Source organism: Chiloscyllium plagiosum, chromosome 15 (assembly GCF_004010195.1).
Source record: "Chiloscyllium plagiosum isolate BGI_BamShark_2017 chromosome 15, ASM401019v2, whole genome shotgun sequence".
NCBI lineage: Eukaryota > Metazoa > Chordata > Chondrichthyes > Orectolobiformes > Hemiscylliidae > Chiloscyllium > Chiloscyllium plagiosum.
Window position 1 is genome coordinate 41,179,674 of NC_057724.1, and position 20,090 is coordinate 41,199,763.

Consider the following 20,090-nt stretch of genomic DNA (forward strand, 5'->3'; position numbering starts at 1 on the left):
CCTCCAGTCTGAAAAACAACCCTCCATCACCACCCTCTGTCTTCTACCTTTGAGCCAGTTCTGTATCCAAATGGCTAGTTCTCCCTGTATTCCATGAGATCTAACCTTGCTAAGCAGTCTCCCATGGGGAACCTTGTTGAATATCTTACTGAAGTCCATATAGATCACATCTACTGCTCTGCCCTCATCAATCCTCTTTGTTACTTTTTCAAGATTTGTTTTTTTAAACAATGAAAAGAGGAACTAAGCTGTCAGTTTACTAGAAATGGGATGTGACATTAGGTTGCTAGTCAAATGGAAGCCTAGTGAAGCCAAAGAAAAGGCAGGGCAATAAAATGATCTCAGTGGCACAATTTGCAAATGGACCAGGTTTGATTATGCAACATTCAGCATTTTCCCGACACCTCAGATACTGAAGCAGTCTATGTTGAAATGCAACAAGACAATATTCAGGCTTGGGCTGACAAGTGGTAAGTAACATTCATGCCAGACAAATACAAGAGAATGACCATCTCCAATAAGAGACAATCTAATCACCGTCCTTTAATATTCAATGGTGTTACCATCACTGAATCCCCCACTAACAACACTTTTGGGAGTTACCATTGACCAGAAGCTCAACCGAACTCGCCTCATAAACACATTAGCTACAAGAGCAGGTCAGAGGCTAAGGGTACTGCAGTGAGTAACTCAGCTACTGACTCCACAAAGCCTGTCTACAAGACACATGTCAGGAGTGTGATAGAATACTTCCCACTTTCCCAAATGGGGCAGCTCCAACAACACTCAATAAGCTTGACACCATCCAGGACAAAGCAGCCCACTTGATTGGCACCACATTCACAAGCATCCACTCCCCCCACCACTGATGCTCAATTGCAGCACTATGAACTATCTACAAGATGCACTGCAGAAATTCACCAAAGATCCTCAGAAAGCACCTTCCAAACCCACGACCACTTCCACCTAGACTGACAAGGGCAGCAGGTGCATGGGCACACCACCACCTGTAAATTCCCTTCCAATACACTTACCACCCTGACTTGGGAATATATCACTGTACCTTCACTGTCGTCGGGTCAAAATCTTGGAATTCCCTCGGTAAGGGCATGGTGGGTCAACCCACAGCATGTAAACCACAGCAGTTCAAGAAGGCAGCTCATCATCACCTTCTCAAGGGCAACTAGGTGTAGCAATAAATGCTGGCCAGTCAGTGATGCCCATGTCCCACGACTAAATTTTTTTTTAAAATTGCCTGAATTTAGAGCCATTTACTCCAGTGGACTGCTCTGTATATTTTTGTTATTTCTGCTCATGTGTAACATGCAACTCATATTAACTAATTTCCTGTGAACTCAGGTTTAATTTATATTGATATTGTATTTGATCATTAAAGTTTTAAAATGTGAAAGTATTAATATCCATGCGGATTATAGAACCTTACTGTTGTTTCTCTGTTAGACTCTGTTAGTCTGCTGCTGCCCATGTCAATACAGTCCAGTCTGAAACTATAACCACAGCACTCAGATCTGCTCAAGGTCATTCTGTACGCATACCTCCACTGAACATCTGCAGCCTGCCACCTGTTATGCCACTGTGACTATGTTGGCACTGCTCAGGAATACTCCGGCAGGCAAAGCTCTCCATAAGGCAAAAATTTGCTAAAGTACAAGCATAAATAGTTAATCTTGTGAGGATTATAGCAAGTGTAATTGAATAAAACTGAAATGGAGCAGGTTTATTTTTGGTGGTTTTTATTTTAGGATTTTGCTCAGGAGTAGCTTGTGATGGTGCAGGGCAGATGAATTTAAAGGTGGGAACTGTGGAGCACTGTGATGTGGAGATTACATCTCAAAAGAACCAAAAGCTATTCATCCATTTAGACATCAAGAGCCAAGGGTTTCCTCCTCACTCTGGCCTACAAATGTCTAGTGACTTCCAGGAGTTTGGAAACATGCTCAGGTGAATACTGAAGCACCCAGGCATCTGAACCATTGCTGCGGCACACATCCTGGTTGCTGCGTGGCTCTCATTGCAGCTGTTCGGTCCTTACAAAGCCAGGTATGGATGTGAGCCATTAGCCAGGGGTACAGTGGGTATCCCTGGTTACTCAGCCAGAGTCCAGATCCTCATGTTGCACCAAAAATGGCAGATATGGCTGACTGCCACAGAACAAAGGTGTAACAGTTGCTGTCAGGCCAGCAGATATTCACCAAGACAATCTGCTAGCCATAGCTGCCCAACGGACAAATCAGGGCTCTTGCAGTTACAGAACGTCACCACATTATGACGTGGGGTTCAGAGAATTGTGTGTATTGTAAATTTCACTACACATCACTTAGAATCCCTTCAGCATCGTAAATCCACTTGTTCTCTCCCATCAGTGAAGATACAAAGATACTATGCCCTCGCATTTAATACAGGCAATGTGTCATTTCTCTGTAACAAAGGTCAGCAAACTAAAACATGTTGTTAATGTCACCTTTTCCCATTTGGAAGGATCTGCTGCTGTAAACATTTATGATGACAGACATAAACAGCAAAGAGAGGAGCTGTTCACACCCCGCTGAGAGGCTACGGTTCAGGTCAGAGGAGACAGCAGTTTATTAATGGTGCAAAAGCCCATTGCACACTGTGTCTGTTCAGGATGCAAGTCAGAAAAGTGTTCCTATCAGTCACATGTTGGGCAGGGTCTTCTGTTGATAGGCTTCCTCCTCCTCTGCTGCTAGTATTTCATTTCCAACTCATGCTGCAGCCCAAGAGGAATTATAACCAGGGGCCAGGATAGGGGTTACATCACAGCCCAATAACCTGCACCCTAGGCTCTAGGTGCACTACTGGGTTCAGGTCAAGCTCTGGGCCATTCTGCCTGCATTGGGGACAAGTGTGTGGGAGTAGGGCCAGGAACATCATCGCCACCTGTGATGTATGGCTTTGTCTTATCTACAATACAACCCCATTACTGAAGGCAACCAACTCCAGTGTTGCTTCTATGGAAATGCAAAGCTCTTCCTTTAACACAGAACACAGTACTTCTACTAACTCTAAGCAAAAGTCAGAAGCACCTGATTTACAAGTTGGATTTTCGGTAATTATAGAACCATAGCGAGGGTTCATGAAGCAGTGCCACAAGTTCAGCTGGAGGTGAATAACAGTGGGTGTTAACAGGATTGGTACAATCCAAAATAGTAGACGTTGTGACAACTCAACGTTCAACTGTTCGAAGATAATCAGCCTGCGTGATTCGAACATGCACATTTTCCTGCCACACGTCCCCCATCAGTCAGGATACATCCCAAAGCTGATACAGATGCAATTTTTTTTAATTCTAGGATTGTGTAATGATGGCCACAGTAGCATAAGGGACAGTATTCCACTGCTAGCAACCTGGGGAGAGAGTGAAAACCATGGAACCTGCACATTTGTCATCAAGATTGCTATGAATCTTGAGCTTTCCTGCTTATTCCTCAAAGTGAAAGAGTGGGTTCCTGTTTTAAAAAAGGTATAAATTTATCTTTCTGCAAATTCACTGTTCATCAGGCATCTTATGATGACACATCTATTCATAGATAGCTTTTAAGGTTAGCTTTGAGAATTGATATTAAATTATTCTAAAATTCTAAAACTATTAAAATTGTGAAGTGTAACAAATTTAACTCCCAAACAGCAGGGCATGCTTTTTTTGCTCTTGGTTAAGTAAATGTTAAATACATTTGAATTCTGTATTAAATGAACTGTATTCAGGGAAAAAGATTGTATTGAATTCAATGAAAAAGTTTACAGATCACTCCTATACCTTGTGTCTGCCAGAAATAATTTTTGAATCATAAAACTCAGCAGCAAAACTGGGGTGTAACATACAAGTGACCATAAAAGTTAAACAGAAGAAGGGAATAAAAGATTTATCATGAAAGTAGCTAGATAAGATCAAGCTTTCTTTGTGCAATCTCAGTGATGAACTGAGATCTTCTTATACATTGAAGTAGTATTCACATCTTGGCCTGATTTGGTTTACGTACATATCAAAATCAATTACAAACATACTGTTTGCACAACAGTTGAAAACAAGGCATTTATAAGGCATCTTTACCACAACAAATATCTTCTGGTCTCTTCACAGGAATATTTTGATACAAAATCTGACTCTGTAGATAGCAATCTAAAATTTACTCCTTTAGCCAAAATTAAGTGAAATTAAGGAGAAATAACATATGAAGTCTAGTGATGATTTATAGATGAGAAAAGACACTAGTTTTAATGACTGTGTTTTGCTGAGAGTGTGTATTTATGTATTTGCGTTTGTTCAGACTGAATGCAGTCACTCAACAGTAATGAACTGAGCTATCACAGTAATTCTGAAAAAGCTGAGGTTCTGTTTAAAACAGACACAGTGAATCAGATGTGATAACGTGAACTATGTATTAGTTAATATTTGGTTGATTGAATGATATATAAAAAAAACTACTGAGCAGGCTAAAAGCTGAGGTCAAGGCTCATTAAGTCCAAAGACACAAACCTCTTTCAGGGAGACACAAGCAAGTGTTGGTAAGCAATTCATCAAACTAGCCATGGTAGATGACATGCTTGTGATGTTTGCCAATCAGTTGTTGGAGGCTAGACAATTTAAAAGTTTGAATGTACAGCCTGCAAAACAATAAAAAGGTTGCCTCAGAACATAGTTAGCTAGCTCTGGAGGGGTTATCTAATCAGCACTCGATTGTTCGTGATCTGATATTTGATGTAAGCATCATGTGGGTAAGAATTTTGCTGTTTTATTGAGTGTATTTTGCTTTACTAAAGAACATTGGGTATATTCCATTGTTAGACCTGCTTTGGCTTATTGATATCCAGAGTAAGCCTGACAGAACAGAGAAAGTGACTATAAAAGCCTATGACACTAATGTTAGGACAAATGGCCACACCAAGTAGATAAAAGGACGCTCTTATATTAGGAAAGAGAAGTAGAGAGATTTAATGAGGGAATTCCAGAGGTAAGAACCCAGGAAGTTGAAAGCATGGCGATCAAAATGGTGAATTGATTGAAGTCAGAGATCATCAAGGGACCAAAATTAGATGGATACAAATCTCTCAGCGTGTTGGCGGCCTACAGGTAATCACAGAGACTAGAGGAATTTGGAAATGAGGGCAAGTATTTTAAAATCAAGACATTGCCTGCATTATCTGCCAGTTAAACAATGAGCACAAGGTCAATAGGACCTGGACTGAATTAAAACATAGTCTTAGCTAACCTTAAGTTTTTTCGCAAGGTGAATTGGGAGATGCTGGCCAGTTTGCAACTGTAGAGATAATAGGATTAATGATAATTCCAGCAGATGAAATGAACTAATGCAGGGACAGAGTTTGCTGCTGTGACAAATATGAAACAGGCAATCTTAAGGATGATGTAGATGTCTGGATGGAAGTTTATCTCAGGTTCAATTATGGCATCAAGATTGTAAACAATCTGGTTCAACCATAGACAGTTGTCATTGTGAGGTATAAAGTCTGTATTCGAGGAACAGAATTTAACATGGAGACAAAAGACAATGGTTTCAGCTTCCCAATAATTAAATGGAAGAGATTTCGACTTATCCACTACTGGATGTCAGCATGTAGTCTTATAGTTCAGAGGGTGGAGTGCTGAAAGTTTATCTTCAATAGGGTGTTTTACCTGATGCCACAATAATATGTTACCTCTCGTGACATAATAACCTGGGCATTGACATCATGGTATTGATTAATCCAATGAACGTTTATTCAAACTATTATACAAAACATTACATTCTTTAGACACATAAGTTTCAAGGCTAGTATTAAACGGTTGGTTGACAGCAGAGGAGTGAACTTCTAATAAAATGTCATGTTTCAAGTGATTGAGGCAAGATGGAATAACAGGCCTTTATAATGTCACATGATGTGATGATATCATGATCATGTGACTTCACCATTGGCAGTGGCAGTGATAGGAGTTCTTCAATGAGGTTGATACTTGTCATGTTTGAGGAGTCCTCAGATCCCTGAGGAGTCCAACCTTGGATTTACAAGTTTTTCTGAAGTGAGGGTTTCAGTATTTCATGAGCAAATGGTACACATAGCCCAGTTGGTTTCCTTCCCCTTCCTTTTTCATTGACATTCCACCTCACAAAAAAGTCACTGAGCCTTGAAACAGCTTGTGACTTCAGGACCAGGTGGTGCTATCCTGCGTGATCAACAGTTTTCTTCTCTCCTTAAGTGGTGACAAGTCCTCAGTGCTTTACAGCAACCACAAGCATATTTTTATACCTTTTCCTTTGACCACCCTTTGTGGATTAATCAATGGAGAGCTGAGAGAAAAGAATCTGTCAGGGGATGGGGTTTTAAGACATCTGGATTCAATGGGTGATCCATTGGAGGGGTTTCTTCAGGGCAGATTTGATGTAGACACCACTGTTAGAGGTTTTCAAGGATCTTAGTGTGACATCAATAGATGATCTATGTTTTGTTGCAGTAGAGGAGGCTGGTTAATGTAACAGCCTTACAGACTGGGATGTTTATTGATAACAGAGACATCATAAAGTCAAAGACATATTGTCGCAGTTTGAAGGTAGTGCTGATACATTTGACTTGGTGCTGGACTTCTTCATTAATAGTAGTCTCTCAGGGGAAGTAGCTGCTGAAATATCGGAAGGTCTGCACACTACGCCATCTACATAGATGGTGTGAGGATACTCAACTGGCCTGAGGAAAAGTGGTGGAAGACCTTTGTCTTGATTATGTTTAAGGACAGGCGAAGCATTGTATACCAGGTCTTGGAAGCTTTCGAGCATCGTTTGCATGTCCTGCGCAGTACAAACCATCACAAAGTGATCATCCACAAACTGAAGGTTTGTCCTTTAAAGAAAGATTGACTGAGAGACACAAAACAGTAGAGGTGTCAAGAGAGGTTGGAGTGAGGTGGAGCTTAGTGTCATGTAACCATTCAATGATTCTCACATTTGGCCTGTAACGTTCAGACCAATTCTCTAAGAACAATTTAACTTATCCCACCCCTTCCAACTCTTTCACTATGGCTCTGTATTTTGTTTCCCTTGAGATGATAATCCAATTTATTTCTGAAAGCCCTATTTAAATCTCCTTCTAACACCCATTTAAGGGAGTGCAATCTAAATCGTAAACATTTGTTGTGTTTAAAAAAGGTTGCCTTAAGTTACTTTTGGTTCTGTTCCCCAAGAGTTACAACTGTGTCTTTAAAAATAAAATGGAGACAGCTATGTTATCCATTCTAGAATTTGTGATGTTTACATCACTTTCTGAATTCATGCTACATAGGCTATAAGTCTACTAAGGTACCAGGAATACTTGGAAAGAATTGGATTATAAACAATTGTAAACAGTGCTGTAAACTATGAATTTGCTGATAAAATAGAAGAGAGATTCAAAAAAATGATACCCAATCAACATTTCTAGTTAGATATGGTATGAATGTGCTTCATGTTGCTATGAGGAAAAGTGTGCCAAGGAAGCCATTTTTGAGATCAGGTTACCTGCTTCCCTATAAATCAATGATTGGTTTTGCAAACTACCACAGCCTGATGTGAAGATAAGGTAATTGCTAATTAAAGAAATGTATCTCATTCATCTAAGCATTACAGATTTGGCCTGGCATAGCCAGAAGGGAGGAAGGATTGGGCCTTGTTGCTGGTAAATTGAGAGATTGCTCCAACAGCTAAAGGATGTACCTGAATATTTGAAGCTGAAGTTACTATGTGGCAAAGTAAGATAATGTGATGTGGTTGAAAGATGGAAGTAATTGTTGATTCCATGGAGAGAGTGATATATGATAAGCATAAAAGGGGAACATTTTCTACAAGCTGCCAAGAAAAAGAAAATTGGCATTAGTCAATGCTATTTGTTCATGAATAATGTTATACTTTAGAAATAATATTTTGCTTAGTCAGTTGCTCCTTTAAAACTTTAAATCTTGTCATGTCATTCTTTCAGTTATTAATGGTAAGGTTCTTTTTAAATTATTGGTCTCTGTAGGGATAATAGCACCATCATCTCTCCTGTGTCTCCATATTCTCAAACCTTCTGCCAATTGGAACAGTTTCTGTCTTGATCTCACATGGTTTTGAAAACCACTAATAAATCTCATCTCAATCTTGTGTTCTTTGAGAACAACTACAGCTCCAATTTGTTCATGTAACCGAAGTCTTCCTTCTTTGAAACCTTTTTTTTCCTGTACCCTTTGTAAAGACTTGATATCTTTGCTTATGTTTGGTACCCAGAATTTCTCATGTTGAAACTGAAACAAAGATTTGTCATGATTCCATTATTTTTATACTCTATACCTCAATTAAGATAGCCCAGGACCTGGTATATCTTCTCGCCACTTTCTCAAACTTTCAATGATTTGAGCATATATACCCCCAGGTTTCTCTGTTTCTGTAATCCATTTGCATTGTGATCTTTAGATTATGTTATGCCTCTCCTCATCCTTCTAATCAAAATGCATCACTTTCTACTTTTCTGCATTAAGTTACATTTGCTATACAAAACCAGTCTATGTGTCCTTGAAGTTTATTACTAGCCTTGAATCATTTATTCATTCAGTACAGAGGCTCTTTGGTGCACCACAAGAAATTATTTTAAATCGACACCAGCCCCACTTTTTAGTATTTGGCCCATAATCTTGAATGGTATGATTTTTTAAAAGATGCGAGGTTACCCGCCTCAAACTACCCTCCCAGGCAGTGTATTCTCATTAATCTCTGGTGAAAAAACTTAACTTTCCCCTCAACTCAAGTTTTCCTCAAACTCCCTAATCCTATCTATATCCTATTCCTGGTTCACAAATTCTTCCAAATGGGAAATACGGGGATAAGTTAAGGGAGGTGGAGGTGCGTTCTCTTTAGAGCGTCGGTATGGTTTGTGGGTGGCACGGTGGCTCAGTGGTTAGCACTGCTGCCTCACAGCAACAGGGACCCAGATTTGATTCCGACCTCGGGCAACTGTCTGTGTGGAGTTTGCGCATTCTCCCCGTGTATGCATGGGTTTCCTCCAGGTGCTCTGGTTTCCTCCCATAGTCCAAAGGTGTGCAAGTTAGGTGAATTGGCCATTCTAAATTGTCCATAGTGTTAGGTGCATTAGTCAGAGGGAAATGGGTCTGGGTGGGTTACTCTTCGGAGGGTCGGTGTGGACTTGTTGGGCCGAAGGGCCTGTTTCCACACTGTAGGGAATCTAATCTAATCTAATCTAAAATGCAACCAGTCAAACACAGTTCCACTCAGATGTGCGACAGAGGCATTGGAAAAAGATGTTGTGGTCAAAAGTCTGAAGGTTTCAAATAAACAGATCAATGGATAAGGAGGTGTGTTTTATTTTATTACTATATCTAATTTGTAACTTCAATATGAGCCATTTCATTACAGTGGAAGGGGAAAGTCCTGATTAGAAGAGTTCTCGGGAAGACAGGGTCAGTTAGCTGGTTTGTGACGCAAATTGATATTAATGGCATGGGTTCAATTCTTGCACAGGCTGATGAGGTTATCATGAAGAACTTCCTTTCTCAACATCTCCTTTTGCCTGGGGCATGGTGACACTCAGGTTATACGACCTGGAGGGAGGGTGGACAAAACAGAACAAAATAGTTTTCTTTAAAGGAACCAGGGGTTCCTGTTCTGACTAGAAGTCACAGACCTGAAACAGACCTCTGTTTTTACTCATTTTACAAATACTGTCAGACCTACTTAGTATTTATAGCATTTTATTATCATTTCAGATTATCAGCATCTGCAGTATTTTTCTCTTATTATCAGACACAGATAATGAATATTTTGTTTCTGATGCACTTATGAGTTATCACATGAACAGAAAACAAATAACGGTTTGAATTTCCTGCACATTTGGAGGGTCAATTTTCACTGTCTTTTCCAAACTTGTGTTCTTAGTGCTCGAATACAATAATTGTAATGTTATGAACACATTTAAACAGTGAAGATTAGTTTGGGGAATCCTTTGTTGTAAAAGATCTTCGTTACATTGTGATAAGTGATTCATTTTTGAAATCTCCAACTTTCAGGGTTGGATTAATTTTCCTGTTCCAAGTTCAATAAGAGTCTGGTCACTTCAATGATGCTACATTTACAGTCCAGCTTCAGTCTTACTGCAAAGTTAAAACTGGTGTGTAAATTTACCCCATAATTTATGATTATTAACTACCTATTAACTTTAAAAAAATGAACAAAAACACCAGGTTCAATTTGCATTCTCTGCTGAATTAACATCACAATTAAGGTAGTAGCTATCCCAGGAATAGAGACTGCAAACTACTACCAAATGTCTGTTCTAATCAAAACCAAACGACTTCTACTGAAAAATGCAACACTATGTTGATTAGCAACTACATCTAGTTCAGCATCAGAACTGTCAACACTTACCATTTAGTCAACACTAAGGAGCATATAAGAAGTGACTAGGTGGGCAAAGTACTGTGGTTTGCAGTTACAAATGAACCATACGTTATAAATATTAAAACTGTAAATAGTAGCTTGTGACTGATAAAGACATGCTGCAGTCTTATCCAGGCTGATGCATATTAAATATAAGTGAGAATATCTCTTCACAAATAATAGCTACCACTCAAAGAGCACATAAATAGAGAAACCTTTGATCTCAAACTCTGCCTTCAAGTAAAAAGAATTCATTCCTCTAGTTATATATCACACTAACAAAATAAGAGGAAAATATTTTGAAATATGCAATCTCTTAAAATGCTGATTTGTTCCTGGGAATTAGAGAAAAATGTTGGCATATCCTCACTTTCCATTGCAAGAAAACCTTTGAATCCTATGAATAAAAAGAATCCACCATCTTGAGCAGAAGCCAAGTTCAGCTTTGTGCCTAGGCCCTAGAGATTAATGAAAGAGCAAATTTTCAACTGGTCGAGTCACGTATTCACTCAGCAACTGAGATAATCCTCCCAAGTATCCAGCCTAACATTGTTAACCTACAACTCTGCTCTCACATTTAGTGGAGATAATTGACAGCTCCCCTCAAGAGCAAAACAGTAAATAAAGCAAACACTTTAATGTAACTATCGAAGGAAATCTGGTAGTAATGTATTAAGACAGTTAAGACACTTTTGATGGATACTGTGGATTACAAAACCATCCCAATCAAACTACAATCTTAGGTAAACCAAGTTCTTAATTCTAGACAGTTCATTCAGAAGAACAAGAAAAAGAAGCTATATTCTGTGAAGGGCAGCAGGTGAACAATCTTAAACTGACATTATGTTCCACATGCAGATTTCAAGCACAACTTTACATCAAATAAGCATAGAAGTCTGACAAGCAACATATTATATAAAGTTTATAAAAAGTGACATTTGCTATCTTCTGACAGTCATCATGCCTGAATGTATTTCAGATGCTCTCTATTCATACCTGTACACACTTCTTGCTGGGAATATTCTTAAAGTATAACTATCACAATGTACAAGTCTGGAGAATTTAAGTATAGGTATATAACATATCGGTTAACTTTTCAAAACCACTGCATTTACACAGGATATTTTCTCATTTTATATAAAAGAGCAATACTGCTCCTTTGAAAAGAAAAAGTTGTGAACAGCTCAAACTAATGATTCCTTAAATTGAGAAAAAAAATACGATAGGGAGAAAAAGTCTAATGTTCATCTCTACCACAACTCTAGAGCTACTTATGTCTCTTCAGCTTTAACAGGTGTTAAATTCACAAGCATGTTTAGAATATTTTTAATCAATCTGCATTTCACTTTCACATACAAGCTCACTGGCATCCCCATGGCTGACATAGGTAGGAGAGAAATACTGTACCTTAATAAGTTGTCTAATGGAGCAGTATCAAATACTTTCAAAGAAAAATAAATTGCATGTTAGATAGAAATACAGAGAGGGAGACTCTGTTTGTAAAAGTACTGTTGAATAGAGAATACTCTATATAAAATGTCTCGATATTGTATGGGGATTACACCAGCAATATGATGCAACATCACAACTCCAGTAGGACCAAGCAAAACAATTTAACCAAACCATTAAATTGGCCCCACACTGCTCCCTAACAATTCTCAGATTTCCCTTCAGATGGGAGCTACAGAATAAGCCTGTTGAAATTATGAATATTTGAAAACTAAATAAATGGTAAAAATATCATCTTATTTATTTTCTGCCCACCAGAATTATGTTGAATGCAATCAATCAATCACAAGGACGTAGCCACAGTTCAGCACAACAATGCCTTAATTTTACATCACATCTGAGTCATTGGAAAATGTCCATGATGTTTCTCAAAAGACTAATAAGACAAAAAAAGCAGACTGCAACAAGAAACAAATATTCAAAAATATATTTAAATAACTTATGACCACCAGACACTTCAAAGTGCTTTAGTCAATGAAGTACTTCTAAAGTGTAGTCACTGTTCTAAAGTAAGAAATGCAGTTATCAATATGCACTCAACACACTCCCACAATCAATATAATGGCCAGATAATTTGATTTTGCAATGTTGATTGAAGATTAATTATGGTGGGAATTTGGAACACACTGTCTGGAAGGCGGGGGAGGGGGCTAACCTCACAACCTTTAAAAACTACTTGCATGAACACTTGAAATGTCATAACATTCAAGTTCTGGACCAAGTGATGGAAAGTGGAACTAGTGCAGATTTAGGGTAGTTTTGTGTCAGCATACACTTGAAGGGCCTCTTTAATACTAGTACGTATGATTCTATGTTATTGGGCAATAGGGGACAGATGTTTGGAAAAAGTGAAAGAAAAATAGAAGTTGCTGGAAAAACGCAGCAGGTCTGGCAGCATCTATATGAAGAAAACAGAGTTAAGAAGAGTCCAGTGATTTTTCATCAAAACAGTTCTGATGAAGAGTCACCGAACTCGAAACGTTAACTTTCTTCTCTGCCAGATGCTGTTAGATCTGCTGAGTTTCTCCAGCAATTTGTTTTCTTTTCAGATTTCCAGCATGCACAGTTCTTTTTGTTGATGTCAGGAATAACTAACCTGTTCTTCAAAATAATGGATCTTCTACATCCATCCAAGCAAGCTGGTGTGTTTTGGTATATTTTACTTGAAATACAGCTCCTCAAATCAGTATAGCACTCACTTGGTACTGTCCTAGAGTGCCAGCTATAATCTTTACACTCAAACCCTGGAACAGGATTTGAACCTAAAATCTTATAATTCAATGTTGAAAGTGCTACAAACTGAGCCACAGCTAAACACAAACACAGCTGTCAGAAGGTTATTTGCAGCGAAGTGTTTTAAAGAGGATTTTAAGAGTAAAGGTGCAAAGTGGAGAGAGGAAGGAAATTCTAAAGTGTGGGGTGTCGAGGATTGTTGGCAGGGCTGATCGTTTCAGTCTAAAGGAGATTTAAATGCACAAAAGGTTAAAGTGAAAGAGATGGAGAATACAGTGGTGAGGCACTGTATGATGGGGACAGCATTTCCAGAAAGAGAAATAGAGATACTTTTTAAAATAAATAATCACAAGGGATAACCATTTTTAGTTTAAGGACTTGGAAAACTATGAACCAACTTATAATATAAGCATCCAAGTTTTGAATGGCTGATTGTATGAGAATACAAGACCAGTTAAGAGAGAATTTTAACAATCAAGTATGACAATGCAAGTGGCACATATTATATACCAGAATCAAAGTTTTGCATTTAATCACAATAAACGTCATATAATCAGATAAAAGTCAACACTGAGATAAAGACAACAATACAAGGAAGAGTGACCAAACACTTGGTCGGAGAAGTGGTTTTCAAAGATAATATTATAAAATGACAGAGGGAGATAGGATAATGGAAAACTTTAGGAAAATCAATCCTAAAACATGGAGTCTATATGGCCCAAGGATAGCCACCAATGGCTGGGGAAAAAATAGGGTGAATTAGTAAACAGAGTTGGAGGAATACAAAATTCTTTCATAGTTGTAGAGAGGAAAGAAAACGTCGTATTAACAAACGTGGACACAAGATTGAGGATTTTCGATTTGAGATATTGAGCAAAGAATCCGTTGCAACACTATATTAAGGGAGGCCTCCATGGACTGTCACAGTCATATTCTGCCACCATCAGGCTGTAAAATTATCCAAGGTCAGAGTATCTTTTTGTAACAGATTACAACGACAATGCTACTAGTCTAATGACCAACTAGAGGTTTTGGCTTTGTAATTATAATAAACTACTGTTTTACTAATTTTCAGTTACTACAAACCTCTCATTATTATGATCTATTTCAAATCATTATGATAGGCAGAGCCATTATTTCTAACTTCTTTATTAGCCATTTTCAACATTCTAAAAGGCATTACTTATCTCTCATTACTGTAAACCCATTATTTATTGTTGCAAATGTTTGCTATTTAAAGTGTTTGGCTTTTTGAAGTTCCTAGTTGTTACAAGAGCCACATTATATGATCTCTATTTCTAAGTTTCTCCTTACAAAAGCCTTCTGCTGGTCATGCCTTTTGAACAACCACAATAGTGAAGCTCAGAATCTGAAATACATCAGAATAATATGACATATGGAAAATTTAAAAGAATATTGTTTAATGGCAGAATTGATAGAGCAAATAACATCAGATTGTTTTAACATATCAAAAATAGCTAACAAGTCAATTAAACAAGGCTCATAGGGGACAATGAATACCAGAGAGCACAGGATAACTGTAAAAACAGAATCACAGGAAGAAACGACATATATTAGAGAGACATACTGAAGCAGCAGAAATGTTAGAGAGTAATGAAATATAATGGAATAGTGAACGTACTGTGTGGTGGGAAAATTTTTAAGCATTATGATTCTTCAGAAAATTAACAGTCACTTTGGACAAATCAGGATCAATTAAAGAGAACACACAGGTTCTGAAGAAGGGTCACTGGACATGAATGTTAAATGTTTTATCTCCAGAGATACTGCCAGAGCCACCGCATTTCTCTAGCAATTTCTGTTTTTGTTTATCATTTAAATCATCTGCAGTTCTTTGTTTTAGTTGAAAAAAAACAGCTTTGTCTAAGGCAGATTGGCAATCACAGACATGAACCAAAGTGTTACTACGGTTTCTCTTCCATGAACACTGCTTGATGTCCTGAGTCTTTTCAGCAGTTTCTGAGTTTCCTGGACCCCCTTTGGTCTTGTACCAGTAGGATCACCAATTGGACCCTTCACCCTTCGTGATCCAGGTCAGGAATTGTGCTATACAACCCAAGTGGCATCCCTACCCTTAATAATATGGTTTCAAATCTCTTAATCTATCCCCAATTCCAGTACTGAAGAGCAGGGATACAGATTTGAACTCAACACAGCCTGTGTAGCAATATTGAAACAAAAATACTGTGATGTTGGAACTCTGAAATAAGAACAGAAAATTTTGATGGAAGGTCACAGAGCTGACATTCATTTTCCTTCCACAGATGCTGGTGACCTACTGAGTATTTCCAACGTTTTCTGTTGTCACTGCATGTAGTACATGCATTAGTGGTTGGATATTCTGTAGACAGAGGTTAAAAAGAGTCATTTATTTGGATTTTGTTCAAAAGTGGCTTCAATTTTGTCCAAATACTAACAAAATCTGGCTCAAAATTCAAAACCGTGTTTGGCATCTGTCAACACATGAGATTGATGTTCCTGAGTGTAACAAATGTGTCAAAATAAACCCATTGATTTTATAAACAACTCTAATGAGTCATTATAGCTAATTAATTAGACTGAATCACTGCACACAACCAAAATAATAGACATATGATCTACTTCTCAAAGAAAACTTCAAAGAAGTATTTCTGTTATGTTTCTCCATGGAGTCAAGTCAACATCTGCTAACCAAGTATCGTAGTGCTACTGACATGAAACATGAAGTTATCATGCTTAAATTAAATATAATAGCTCATTAGACAGTTTTAGAAATAAACCAGTTTTGAGTTTTGAGCCAGATTTTGTTTTTATAGGGATCATGAAATTAATGAAATATCAGAAAAGCTAAATCTGGTTCATTCATGTTCTCCAGGGATAACCTGCTGTCTCTACAACCTACAAGTGACCTCAGACCTACAGAAATGCGGCGACTTTTAACAGCCCTCTGAACTAGGCCAATGAACATCTCTGTTGCAAATGGTTTATTACCACCTACCCAAGGGCAATTAGTAATAGGCAATAAATGCTTGATTCGTCATCAAGCCTCTAAGAAAATAAAATAGACAAAACAGAAATTGCAAAATCTTGATGCTCTCCATAGCTCACTCTTTGCCCCAATTCTTCTTTTAACTATAACCCCTTATTCAGGTATGGACCTGTGTACAATTTCAAAATTAGTATATTACCTATGTGTTTTGCATGTATCAACCTAGGTAAATTTCAGTCGATAATTTAGATGCAAAGGTTACATTGATGAATGGATTCTGATCTCACCTGAATACCTAATACAAGCCCTTTCTGGCAAAGGTCACTGGCTGAATGCTGGCTGATCTTTCCTCTCGAGCCCAGAAGTACTGGCCAAATTTAACATCCTTACCATGTCCTTGTCTATCAACTAGAATTGCATAGATTATGGGACTGAACATAGCACTTCATAGATCATACTGACTCAATGAAATACAATGAACCATTTTGTAAAAGTTAAACATAGTAGCAATGACAAAATCTACAGCTATTTTATGCAAAAAAATCACAGAATCTCTACAATGTGGAAGCAGGGCATTTAGTCCTTCCACATTGACCTTCTGAAGAATATCTCACTTCCCCTTACCCCATCCCTGTAACCCCACAATTCCCATGGCCAATCCACCTAACATGCACATCTTTGGACGACAGCCACCAGTTTTGAGCCTACCACTTTCAGCTACGTTTCAGACATACTCGTACCTGTCTCTCGGTTCCTACATGATGTATGTGAGACTTCTCCTTTTCGATCAAACTCCAGTAGATTAAAATTCAAATAATACTGGCTGCCACTCACACAGCTGCCTCTTTCAATGGATATTCTATGCAGTGGTTGTATTAATATTTCAGGAAGGTAGCTGAAGACTGCATCTTCTGACAACTAAATGACATTTGTTGTCTAAAGGCTTATTCAATTAGCTACAGAAATTGCATTTTTGGACATCTCTAGCCCTATCCCCAAAAATGAACAGTGCCCACAACATCCTTGGTGTAAACATCAACACACATGTATATGGGTAGGGAATTCAGTCCTTGAACTTATTCTGCCATTCAAATAGACCATGGCTAATTTGTAATTCAATTCCATTTACCTGGTTTTGACTCCTATCCCATGATAACCTCACCTAACAAAAATTTATTGATTTATGTTTTGAAAAATTTATTAAACCTAGTATCTTAAACCTACATAATCTTTTGGGGAGTGAGTTCAATATTTCTATGATTAGTGTGGAAAAGTGCATCATGATTTCAATCTTGAATGGTCCAGCTCTAATTTTAAGACTGTGCCCTCTTCTGGATTTCCAATCAAAAGGAAACACTGTTTCTGTGTTTACCTCATTGAATCCCTCTATTATCTTGAACAGCTGAACTAGAAAATCTCTCACACCACGATATTTAAGGTAAGAATGTTCAGAAAACAAAGAAAATAGCATTCAAAAACAAAAACATTTGTCTTCTAGTAAAGCTATGTGGGCAGGCAATCCAGCCTTTCACATTCTGTTTAAAACTGCAAAGCACATATATAGAACACATAAACACCAGAATTACATACAAAATCTACACACACACACCTACACAATACACAAATTATCTTGATTTATATATACAAACAAAGACCCATATAAACTCTGGTACTGAGACACATTAATTTCCATAATGCTGTTTATTCAGACTTCTGACAACTGAACACCACATTGGAACCAAAAATTACTTCAGGATTTGAAGTTGAAATGACATGAAATAAAGCCTTTACACATGACATGACTGGAATTGGGAATTAACTATTAGGAATTCATACTACTTATTACTTTCAAGTTGAAAGCAAATGTTGTTCCTGTCAATGTGAGCATTGGCCAAGTAATCTGTAAACAACAAAATTTAGAATCAGACAGGGAAAAGTCACTGATTGTCCAGTACGTAGAATGCCTCATTTGAAATAAAACTTGAAGAAGTCAGATAAAGGCTGATATAAGGATACATTTCAGAAAAAAAGTGACCCTTTTCAAAATCTAACAATGAATGAAAATATATAACCGCCTGCATGAGGGGCATGTTGATGTATTACATGAAGGAAAGCAATTTTTTTCACTGGTCAGTTAAGAGAAGATTTCCGAGGAATACAATACCATCTTTTTTTAAAATGTTTTCTCCTCACCACCGCCCCCCCACCTCCCCAACCACCACTCTCCAATATGTGGAGAGAGGCACTTCAGTTCTGAAAGGGTTAGTTATTTAGCTGCTCAGATGCAGTGCCTGGATGTTTGGTGGTTTCTATTGAATGGGATCTGTTTAAAGCAGCAGGGAATCCAGTTACAGCCAGTCTACGAGACCCGAATATGAATAAGAAAAACAGCTCACAAATACCACTCTAAACACTTTAGAGAAGAGGGAAAAAAAATCCTGCATCGATGCATGACGGTGAGGGAGGGGGTGGGAGAAAGTGGGGGTTGAGGCAAACCACGACTGAAGGCAATTGATAGATAGCTGCACAATAATCAGCAAATTGCCAAGATTGTATGTCATTCAGATTATATGCCTAGACAGGATAAAACCAGAAGAGCTGGAGGAGCCCACCAAATGAAACCCAACTCAACTGGAAATTGCATACAAACAAGGTGATGGAGAGATGTTCTTGTGCAACTTGCAGCTACGATCATGAAGCAGAAAGACTGTATGCTTACTCCATTCCAACAATATCATCTCTATTGATTTCCACATTTCAGCAAACAAAAAGCATTTATTATTTTTATATGGTGAAATGTCATTTTGTCAACTTGCACACACACTCACTTGGCTAGACTCAATCTCCATGACAACAGCTAGCCTGGAGGTTGTTTTTTTCCCCTTCTATCAGTCCAGAAAGATCAGTTTTTTATATATGCATAATTGGAAGAAAAATCTTGTTAAACAATATTAAAGACAATCTATATACAGAGCACAATACAAGAAGCAGGAAACTCGGAGCTGCAAAAATATCCCAATTAAGCAGCCGGAAATTTCAAATCTATTTGCATTCAACACCAATTTCAGACTTCGTACCAAATCCATCAAAAACACAGCTTCACAAGGATAGAAAGATCATCAACCACCAGTGCTTGAGGGTTTTTTTTTTCTCTCTCGCCCGTATCCTGGAGCAGATTTCCTTCAGATAGACACTTGTTTTTTTTTGGTTTGAATAATATGGAATATTGTTGGTTAACAGCTGGAAAGATGGAGAAATATTCAAAGAGGCGGTAGACGTCTGCAGACGGGAAAAAGGTTCAGTGGGGCAGGCAAGCAAGACGGAAGGCTAAGCTAAATAACAGAACAGAGAGAATAACTAATGTGATAAAACCCCTCTAGTGGGTGCTGGGTCCCCGCTTACCGCTCGCATTACTACCTCCTCCTCTCCTCCCGATCCATCGAGGGGACTCTTACCTGGGACTGGCAGGGTATCAGGAGCAGTCTGATGCTGTGCAACTCGCCGCTAGTTCCATGCCTATGTCCCGGAGGTTGATGGTGCGCTCTCTCTGCACTGATTCGACTATCAAAGCGTTCCCACCGCTGCCTCTCCCTCCGCCGCTTCCCCTTTCACTGCAAAAGCTTGTTTGGGGTGGTTGGGGAAACCGTAGGGGGCCGCGGGCACGAGCAATGCGCGGGCACACCAAAGCGCCGACGTGACCTGAATACTGATCAGCTTGTGAAGGAGTGAGGCAGACTGAGTTGTGGGCATTTACTGCGTCCATCTATTGCCACTCCACCAGCCTTAACCAAATCTGAATAGTACAGCATCTTGCCAGTTCTCCAACTGGTGTCAAAGGGCGTGCTTTAGATTTTTTTTCAAAGAGATAGCAAGAGAAAAGGTCAGCTCAGGAGAAGGAAGCTCTCCCTGTGAAAGATTATTGGCCCAAA

The 20,090-nt window shown here is 38.5% G+C and overlaps 1 protein-coding gene across 4 annotated transcripts in view; it reads right to left on the minus strand.

Annotated features, from left to right (window-relative positions):
• The window catches only part of nlgn3a (neuroligin 3a), a 292,218-nt gene extending 272,433 nt beyond the window's left edge, over positions 1 to 19,785 (minus strand). For all 4 annotated transcript variants that reach the window (XM_043704767.1, XM_043704765.1, XM_043704766.1 and 1 more), the window contains exon 1: positions 19,617 to 19,785. The gene's annotated coding sequence lies outside the window, so the exon portion shown is untranslated. The remainder of the gene's footprint in view (positions 1 to 19,616) is intronic.
• Between the last annotated feature and the right edge of the window lie 305 nt (positions 19,786 to 20,090).